Here is an 11300-nt window from a genome sequence, read left to right on the forward strand (position 1 = left end):
TCTGGAGCTGTGATGTCAAAAGTGAGTTCGTAAGTCATTGGGAAGTAAATGATTCAAATTACATGAATGGCTTGCAATATCTCTTGCTGTTCCTATAGGAATACTACTACTACTACTAATAATAATATAACCCTGAAAAACAGGATGGGGATCTAAAAACATCTGTGAGATATATTCTATTGATCAGTGTCTGAGCTCATTCAGAACCTTCCTTTCCTGGCTCTGAGATGGCCTCCTTACCATTTTTAGGGGTCATGTTCTCACAGTGCAGCCTCTATTTTGGTGCAAGACTGAAGCAGGATGAAGCCTGATTAAGGTGATTTGGCAGAAAAGGGGTGTTTTCCAAGGAAAATAGAATGCATCTGTGTATTGTGGTATGTGTAATGGTATGTGGGAATGACCTTGGGAGACAGGAGGAAGAGCCACAGACTAGACAATGGTCAGATATGAAGCACCTTAGCCCGCAGAAGCAATGGGGACATGGCAGACGTCTCAGAAGGGTCCCTCCCTAGTTTTTTGGACTGTAAAGATGTGTGTGTGGGGGGAGATGGATTTTCAGACCTGCAAGATTCTGTTAATGTAACCTTACAATAAAGTTAGAGCTAGTACTTCTAGGTGTGCTTCTTGTCTCAACTACCTTGCAAGGCTGACAGGCTGGAACGTCTGCTTGGCTCACACCACCTTTCCTAACTTTTCCATTCAAACTGTCATTAAATCTGAGCACTCCTTCTCAGGATCAGAGAGTCACAGAGATTGGAGCCTGTCAGGTGGGCAGCCAAAGGAGGGCCCAAAATTTTGGAATTTGCTTCCTTCCTTTTCCTTCAGCTAGTACTAGACTGTGCTTTGCCTCCCCTTCCTCGAAGGCTGGGTACTCTGGCAGAGGAAGCACCCTGGCTTCCTTTTCAGAAGGGAGGGTACAAATGGATTCAAACACCAGTAGGGCTCAATACAGGTTGTCTGTTGGAAGGACTCACAGGAGAGATCTTCAGTCATTTCTCTCTTCCTGCAAAGTCTTGTTAGTCCTAAAGGACCAACAGTCGTGACCCACTCATTCTCCTGCCATGAGTTGCCACCCTGCAGGTCAACTTCTTCAGCTCATCAATTCCTCTAGTTCTCTTATGCTTAATCTATCACTTGCCCCTCATTACTTTCTGTGTGGGCATCAATACTGTCGGCCTTCTTGCAGAGGTGTGGCAAAAGGACCACTGTAAAGGCAGCAGTTTCCAAAACAACATTGCCTGGATGGGAGGGAGTCATATCAAGAAGGCTATGGGATAAGCCATCTGATCGTGTCATTGGAATTGGGGTGCTCAGTTGACAGACAGTAAGTCAGAGGGCCCCGAGACTAAATGAGATGAGGCTTATTGTGATGTGTGAATTTATCTAATATATAAAAAAAGATCGCTTCAGGAAGACACCAATCTTAATGTCAGTAGGGGTACAGGAAGGAAGAATCCTGCTTGGATGCAAAGCCTCTTAAATCCAAGGAGGCCAAAGAACTCTTAGCAACAGTTATCTGGGGAACTTAATAAAACATTTTTCTTAAGCTATTTTACAGTTGGAAGAGCTGAAATGAGCAGAAAGTATCTACTGGAATAGAAAGCATCTATTGGAAGTATTTGGCTTCTTATCAGACTCAGCAGTAAACCTCATCTCTTCAAGCCTTTGACCCCATAATCAGGATCTAGTTTCTTGCCAGAAGCTTCACTAACATCACATGTTATATTTATATATTAAACAAACTTATGGCCATCCAACTACACACAGTGACTCCGGGCGGCTTACACAATTAAAATCCACAATATAAAAGCCTGTCAGTTCTCCACCCGCCGCAGCAGCTACAAGCTCAATGAGATCAGCCACTTGATCACCTCTGTCTCAACCTGAGGTCCCCAGGCCCGCTGATAGAACCATGTCTTCAGGGCCTTTCAGAAAAGCATCAAGGTGGGGGCTAATCTAATCTCCCGGGGAATGATGTTCCACAGGGAGGGCTCAGTTCAGTTCAGTTTTTATTTGCAGCAAAAATTTATTTTATTTATTTATTTTACAAATTTATTCACCGCCCATCTTACCCCTATGGGGGGACTCTGGGTGGCTTACAATATGAAGGTATATTAACACAGACTATCCACATACCAACCAATCTGTCATTTGTTAGATTTATATCCTGTAATTCATTCAGGAACTCAAGGTGACACATATAATGCGCTCTCCTCCCACTTTTCCCACAACAACTTGTGAGGTAGATTAGGTTCAACAAGAGTGACTGGCCCAAAGTAACCCAGTAAGTTTCTGTGGCTGAAGGTAGACTAGAATCTGGCACTCCATAGTGCCTGTCCAACATCTTAACCACTAAACTACACTGTCTCTCTTTATATATTCCAGGGTAAATTATAGGCATTCCTAGACTCATATTTCTGGGTCAGTGATATTGGCTGTTCCTTCAAGGTCATAGAAGGCAGCTGACCATGTTGACCCAACAATTTTTTAAGTATGGGAACTGCTGATTCCTGTCTCACCAGCTTCAATCCTAACGAGCAGTCCTCTGGCTGATTTGAAGTAGATTAGCAATAGTTTCTCAATCCCAATGTTCAAATAACAATGGGAACACAGAGTCTCTTCCTTGTTCTAAGTTTGACTTCTGAAATGGAAAAAAAAAACCAGGGTGTGTATGGGGTGGAGATGAAGAATGAATTTTTGTACATTGAGATTGTGATCTCAGCTCATGAAAATAATCCAAGAATATGTTCTAGGGACTCTTTTATTGGAAGAAGTGCTGCCCCCATCAGCTAGTAGATCTTGGCATTCTAATGAAAGAACAACTGGGGATCAATTGTCCAGGCCTTACAGGACCAAGCCCTTAAAATATTGTCTCTGGATGAACAGATGTGCAGATGTAAAATTCAAAAGGAAACATTCTTACAACTAGAGACTGGCTTCATCAAGAGAACATCAGGCTCATTAGCTTGCTCAAATCAGATAGCATCTTATAGCAGAAGAAGGAAAAGTTGAATCTGGAATTGCATTTGGTTAAGCAAACTTTATGGCTAGACTCTCATTCTTAATCATAACAGATACTGCTCCTTGAGACAGCTAACTGAAATCGGTGAAACAATTCTCAGCTTAAAAAACAATTTAGCACAGGAATGTATTATGTGTGGTACTAGATAAGATCTCATTCCATATCATTAGAGTGATCAAAACTGCTGAATTACTTCTGTTGTTGAGGTATGTGACATTTGTTTCTTGTGTCCCTTTCTTGTGGTTTCTTCCCATGGTTACTTAGCATATGCTAAAAGTCAGATGGAAAGGAGGATGAAGGAGCAACCACATACTCACCTTGGATATGTCTGTTATCACACTCTGGTCTATTCATCTGGGAAATACGAGTTATCACTCCTCACTTTGCAGTTTCCTTATGTGGTGAGAATTATTTCTGAAGAAGCGTCTTGTCCTTGCATTATCCCAATGTGGTAAGATTTACTTCTGAAGAAACACCCCACCTTGTGATGTACCATGTTGTGGTGAGTAACTCTTCTGCCAAGCCTTCAAATGCTGACTTACCTTGATAATGGACTATAGCTAGCCAATCCTCAGGTGAGGAGGTATTCCAGTTTCACAGAATTGATATGGGTTTATACCTACTCAAAACATCGGCCTGTCTGGTCCATATTGTCAATATTGACCAGCAGTGGCTCTCAAAAGTTGTAACTGTACCTGAAGATGCCAGGGATTGAATAAGTGCTCTTTTGATGAGCAAGCAAGCAGCAGAATAAAAGCCTCAGATAGTGTACATTTGTCCCCACTGGGGAAGCTTTTGAGAAATCATCAGAGCAGATCCATCAGTGGACAATGGTTTGGATGTTCTGCTGTTTCTAAGGCAGGCAGGACACCTTACTCCATGCCTGGATTTGCATGCTGGAATTGATCACAAATTGATCAATCACTTATTTGTCCATCCGTTCGTCCGTCCGTCCATCCATCCATCCAAAATACTTTTCTGCTCTCACGAGACAGCTTCCAATAACTATCAATATTTTAAAGGTAGAAGAAGGGCTCCACATTTTAGACCTTAAACTACAAGTCAATTAATATGAGTGAAAGTGGTCCTTCAAGTAACTTCAAGTAACTGTTGGCAAGCCACTAGGTTACCATGGTAATTGAGTACTTTCTTAAGTATCGGCAGGGTGAAGAGGTTGAACTTAATTGTCCTTAGTTTGGGTGTTAAAAGCTGCATTGCCTGGGGGAGGAACTTGCCTGGACTTGTTTTAGTTTTGCTTTTGTAGCCTTGCAGCCCAGTCCTCTCTGAGCACGTGTGAATGCACAGCTTGTAAATACGTTTTTGTGCTTTCTGTAAATAAAATTATTTTTATAGAAATGCCTGGTGTGTGATTTTTCTGATCTCTCAGGCCAAACACTTTCCAGCAATCTCTGACAGGTTATGGGCCCAGTAAGCAGCCCAGTAAACCCCCAGAGAGAGCAGATAGATCAGCTCTATACCTCATGCACATTTTAAAGACAGGTAGTAAAGAACTGTGAATATTTTCCTTGGAGCTGCCTGGAGTTTTTCCAGCCACTGCTGGTCTACAGGACAAAGAAGCCAGCTGAGGTGACTTGCAAAAGAAGGAAGAAGCCATGGCTACCTCACAGCCCTCAGCGATGCCTCTTGAGTGCCTATCAGAGACCAACTACCTGAATTGGGCCCTGAAGATGGAAATGTATCTTTGCAGAAAGAATCTTTGGATGCCAATTGGTGAGGAAACCCCCCAAAATCCCAGTGCTGAACGGCTTAGACAGGATGAGTGGGCTAGAGCCACCATTATCCTGGGAGTTGAGGACAATCAGTTAGTGCACGTGAGAGGCATGCAGTCTGCAAAAAAAAAAAAAAAGAACAACAACATGGCAGCCACGAGTGAATGCCGAGCAAACGCTTTGGGGTGTGGGCTCCAAATTTAAGTTAAACTTTACCCTAGCCTGCCTGTCCGCCTGTTGAGGTTAGGGTGTATGTAACCCCTTACCTTATGGGCTGGTGTGGGATTCGGGGAGCCCCCTGGACGGAGCAATGGCAGAGGCCGGTAGGTCCTGGTGGGGTGCAGAGCGTGGAGCTGGAACGACCCAGGACTGGAGTGGGAGCTGGAGAGGAGAACTGCGGTGGCTGGAACGGCTGGAACTGCTACCAGGGTTGCTACTGCTGGGGCCCCCCAAACGAAGGGGGAGGGCCTTGCTGGGCTGTACTGGGCCTCGACGGTGCCGGGGGATATCAGCACAGTGGACCCAGTGGCGACTGGACCCGGGGGATATCTGCGGCTTGGGAGAAACTGTGAAAGGTGTGCTGTATGTTCCAAATCTACAGTCAAACTTTTTATCTGTGGCACCATTGGCTGCAACAGGGTACGTCATAACATTTAAGAAAAATGGTTGTGAGATATGTAAAAATGGGAAACTGTGTGCTACTGGTATGTTAAAAGACTCCTTGTACATTGTACATTGTACAAAATGCAAGGAAGCAAAGGTGCAAGGCTGCAGTTGGCAACACACCATATCATGACCAATGTGTACACCTGATGCACAGGAGATTTGGTCATGCTAATTTCAAGTATATAGCACAAATGCCACAGCTGTGTGCTGACTTAAAGATAAAACCCTGTGACAAATACTTAGACTGTGTAGTTTGCAAAGAATGCAAAAGACAAAAAGCTCCTGTGAGTAAGCACAGTGACAGAGTTACAACTAGACCTTTGGAAATTGTACACTCTGACATTATTGGTCCTTTTGCTCCAAGTCTTGGACAAGCAAGGTATGCAATGACCATCATTGATGATTTCTCAAGATACACATTTATCTACATCTTAAAACATAAAGATGAGGCATTTGAGAAATTTAAAAGTTTTGTGACATGGGCAAATGGAAAATTCCCAAGGCCTGTATCTGCACTCCAATGTGATAGAGGAGGAGAGTACCTTTCTCACAAATTCAAAAGGTTCCTAGCAGAAAAGGGGATAGAACAAATTCTTTCTAACCCTTACACCCCTCACCAAAATGGTGTTGCTGAAAGAAAGGGCAGAACCTTGCAAAATGCAATGGAATGCATGCTTAAAGATTCAAATTTATCATTCAGAATTTGGGCAGAGGCAATGTCCACTGCCTGTTACGTGCAAAACAGACTCTGTGATTCAGGACACTCCATCCCACTTGTATTATGGTGTGAAACCAAAGGTAAACCATCTTAGAGTGGTAGTACTGAATGAGTTCATATTCTAAAACAACAGAGAAGGAAAGGAGGCCCCACAACAAAGAAAGCCATCTTTGTTGGCTGTGAACAAAGCCAAAGGAGCTACAGGTTCATAATGGGAGAGAAATTGATAATTAGCAAAAGCGCTTCTTTTGCTGAGCAAAACTGGGGGAGACTAAACTCCAGCTCTCCAGTTTATCTGACCACCACAAGAGAACAGCAAGGACTCGCTGATGGTGATCTTTTGCCTGATGAGGACATTAAATCAGAAAAGCAAACTGAAGATGCTTCTCAGGAAAGTGATAGGAGTCAAAATTTAAGCCCTGTATTACCTTGCAGATCTCAGAGGAGTAATAAAGGCGTTCCTCCATCATGTTTTCAGGCTGAAACAGTAAAGGCTTTTCACATATTCACAGAACCTGAGTCTTTAGAACAAGTGAATGCTTTACCACCGGAGATTGCACAGAATTGGCATTCTGCCATGCAACAGGAGTTAGCATCCTTGAAAGAAAATAAAACATGGAAACTGGTAAATCTACTTCCCAATGAAAGCTGTCTAGGTTGTAGGTGGGTTTTCAAACTGAAAAGAGATGCTGATGGCAAAATCCAAAAATATAAAGCCAGGTTGGTTGCAAAAGGGTTCACTCAAAGGAAAGATTTAGACTTTGATAAGACTTTTGCACCAGTTACTAAAGGTGAATCAATTAGATTATTGTTAAAAATTGCTGCACTCAAAAGACTGTCAGTTCATCACTATGACATTCAAACTGCATTTCTCTATGGTGATTTAGACCACAAATTATATATGCAGCAACCCCTGGCTATGAAAAGGGAGAATCTGGTCTGTGAACTGCAGAAATCAATCTTTGGATTAAAACAGGCTGCTAGATCCTGGAACCAAAAATTAGATGAAAAACTGCAGAATTTTGGTTTTGAAAAAGGAAAAGCAGATCCATGTGTATATGTGAAGACAAACAAGGCTGTATGTATCTGTGCATTTATGTTGATGATTTACTGCTGTTCACATCAACAGAAAAACAAAGGCTTGATTTTTGAAGCCTGCACGAAAAGCCATTTCACATTAAAACTCATTGGAACAGTAACAAATTACCTAGGCTTGGAAATAAACAGAGAGAAGGATGATAGCTTTCTGTTCAGCCAGCGTGGTAAAATTCAAAAGCTCCTAGATTTTAACATACAGAGTTGACAAAAAAAATTGGTTTGTGTCTTACTCCTTAGCAAAACAAAGGGGAGTGTTGGCATTTCTTTTTTTTTTGCATGGACCAAGCCACTAGGTTACCATGGTAATTGAGTACTTTCTTAAGTATCGGCAGGGTGAAGAGGTCGAACTTAACTGTCCTTAGTTTGGGTATTAAAAGCTGCATTGCCTGGGGGAGGAACTTGCCTGGACTTGTTTTAGTTTTGCTTTTGTAGCCTTGCAGCCCAGTCCTCTCTGAGCACGTGTGAATGCACAGCTTGTAAATACATTTTTGTGCTTTCTGTAAATAAATTTATTTTTATAGAAATGCCTGGTGTGTGATTTTTCTGATCTCTCGGGCCAAACGCTTTCCAGCAATCTCTAACAGTAACTATTTAAAGCTTTAATGTTTAATACCAGCAAAAATTAGAATTGGGCTCAGAAATGCTTTGGTAACTAATTGAACTGGTGCAGTAGAGAAATCATATACTTGAAATGTATTGCTGCGCATAACATTTGGGTAGTTGCATTCTACACCAGCTGCAATTTTCAGACTGTTCTGAAAGGCAGTCCCATGTGGAACACTTTGCAGTAGTCTAACCGGGGTTATTGAAGCAAGGTCTCATCTCTCCAAATGGGGCTACAAATGATACAGCAGCAGATAACAAGCACTCCAGGGATGTATTCCTCCCCAGTTAGCAAGAATTCTAGAGGGCTCCTTAAACCATACATTTTGTCTTTCAGAGAGAATTCAGTGTTGCTTATCTCGTTTTAGTATATCCAGCAATTGTGGTTTGCAAACTCCAATTGCATACATTGTGGCTTATTCAACAAACCATATTTATGCAAACCAGGAGTTTGCAAGCTGTAGGAACCCAGCCAACCCATTTAAAGCCATGAATCTTTTACCAGGATGTCTGAGGGGAAACCTTGGGACAACTTTATGTTCCCAACAGTGTCTCCTTTGGCTCAAGAGAGTCCTTTTCCTCCCTAAGACCAATTAGAAATAGACTTTAAATGATTCTGAATACAGCTGATTTATCAAAGGTGCCTAGTGACTGCTACACAATAGCTGTCATCGCTACAGTTGAATTATTGCCCCCGTGTATTGTTCCATGCCCATAGTTCTATATGGCATTTCAGGATCTGAGTGACTATTGTATTCCTATCGCTTGTGACATACAGTATCCAAAAGTGCCTTTGTTTCCTCCTGACTTACTGACAATGAGAACAGGAGCAGATTCAGAGCCACAGAAGTTTGTGTGCAGTACAAGCCTTTACTTCATACTGGGCCCACCTTAGAAAAAAATGCTAAGATGGATTTTGGAAAGATTGTGTCAAGAACCACTCTAAGCCAAAACATCAGAGCAAGACTCACGTTATTATCTGAGAAGAGACTTGCAAATTACTAATTTACACACTTACTATAATTCTCAGGAGCTAATTCTTAATGCTTAATCATTAACTATTGTTAGTACAATATGTCATGTATACATGGTCATTGCTTTTTTGTGCTCATGTGCCTTTGAGTCAGTGTTGACTCCTGATGACTGCCTGGACAAGTCCTTGCAGGTGTTGTTGTTGTTTTTTTGCAAGATTTCATAAGGGCTTTGATATTGCCTGCCTCCCAAGGCTGAGAGATTGTCTGGCCCAAGGTCACCCAGCTGGCTTTGTGCCTAGGACAGGACTAGAATTCACAGTCTCCTGGTTTGTAGCCTGTTGTAACCACTACACCAGATTGGCTCTCTGCATGATCATGGTCTTTTTCATACTTACTATTCCAGAGATAGAAGATTTGGTGAATCAGACTTAACAGTATATATGCTTAGAAACAGTACAATACAGTGAGATTTACTTTCAGATAAGCAGGTATAGGTTTGAAGCTGAAATTATTTTCAGTGATTCTCAGAATTTCTGAAGGCCCTCCTCCCAAAATTGTAATAAATACAGGTTTATTTTTTCCCCCAAATTCCATAAGCTTTTAAGGAGATGTTCAGATTTACTTAGCTGCTGCTTTAAGGTGCTCTTTGAGAAACTGTAAGATCTGTTTGAGAAAAGATGCCAAATTCTCTTGTATTTTCTCTTTCATTCCCACTTTTATATTTATAGAACGGCTATACCAATGTATTGTTAGGTAATTGTGATCAGTAGCGCTATATAATTGCATGTGGCTGATCAGTTCTTGGACCTCACTCGGTTCCCCAGTGAGGCCCCCTTTGGAACAGTTCAATGAAAAACATCAATATAATAGAATCTATACAGCACTGTGTGTGCATTCTCTACTATATAAGTATAAAAGGTTACCCTGAAGCCTGGGAATATTTTTGCAAATGAACATAAAGGCGGCAAAATATAGTTAATTTAATGGTGTGGCGAACTGAAGACAAAGTTACAACCTGTGTCTTCTACGTATTTCCAGTCTGGATATTTGTAGTATAAATATTGCTGTAACTTTTCTTCCTTCCACATTTCTTAAGAGTACTTGGAGACTCTTGATATAGACTGGCCTCCATCATGAAGCTTCAAAAGCTTATTCATCAAGATACACAAATGCTGTTATTTGTATAAGCATATGCTGTACTTTGTGTGCTTTAAAAAGCAGTGAACTAACTATATAACTGAACAGCTTTCAAAGGTAGCCCTTAGGTCTATAATAATACTGAAGTCACAGAAGTGGCATGTCCTTAAGGTATTCAAATGATTGTTTCCTTAGTCATAGCACTAAAATATATAACTGGCCCACTTAGCAACTACAAATAATAGCAGCTCAAAATTAAAGTTTATGTAGTTCTATGCAAGTGAGACAAAATGATAACCACAGTTGTTGCTGTCAAGTTGTAATGCAGAACAAGAGAGTCTGTTGGATTCATTTCAATTTCTATGGCCCTTGTTCAATTTACAAGAGCCTGTAACTCTCTTGAAATTTATTTCTCATTATTCAAAGTGTAAATTCCAGCAGGTTTCCGTTGCCCCCTCCTTTTCTCTCCCTGCTCATACCCAAATAGAATTCTTCATATTTCTGACGTGCCAGTGGAAGCTGAGAAGCCAGTGTGAGCGCAAATAATAGGAACAGTTATCCATGGTACAAACTCATTCAAATGTCCGAAATGTTTCTACTCCGTGTGCCAAACTGATCTAAGCTGTAACTTATGCAAGTTCAAAGGATTTCGGACCACAGAGATTGATTTGGCTTAGCAAGGTTGGATGTGTATTGGCATTTATCCAAACTAGGAATGAAAAGAAACAGTTGGCAATACATGAAACCTACATGAACAATAATGAAACCTACATCTTTTAAGGTGTATTTTCTAAGAGAATGAAAAGAATGTCTTCCAGTCTCTCCTGGAATTGGCACATGACAACTGTGTTTGATGAGACTACTGTCCATCCACAGCAGATAACATAGTCTGTAGGGAGTTGTAGTCCAAAATATTTAGTTTGGGGCTCTAATCCTAACTTCTCCAAATGTTCCATAGCTGTTGCCGGTATCCCACAAACTGGAAATGAAAAATGGGAATATGGGTGCAATTTATAACATTTTCCAAAAGTGATGTTGCTCCTGTCTGGCTATATCTGCCAAGCTTTTATTTCTGCAGCTATTAAAAAATAAAATTGCTCCTGCTTTTGTTGCCAGCTCACCTGCTCCTTGCAGGAAACCTGGAGCACTTATTAAACAACTGGTAAACAATTGTTTATACTTGGGCTCAGCAGCTGGTAGTCCCAGAGCTAAATCAACCCTCTGTAGGTCTTGTTTGCTCACTTGTACTCAGCTGCCTTCACAAAGGCAAAAGCAGAAGGGGTGACTTTTGTGTTTAAAGGAATCAGTCAGAGTAGGCTTCTAAAGAAACATAACTGCTGTTGAGATCCCCA

The sequence above is a fragment of the Candoia aspera genome, chromosome 2 (assembly GCF_035149785.1).
Source record: "Candoia aspera isolate rCanAsp1 chromosome 2, rCanAsp1.hap2, whole genome shotgun sequence".
Classification (NCBI taxonomy): Eukaryota; Metazoa; Chordata; class Lepidosauria; order Squamata; family Boidae; genus Candoia; species Candoia aspera.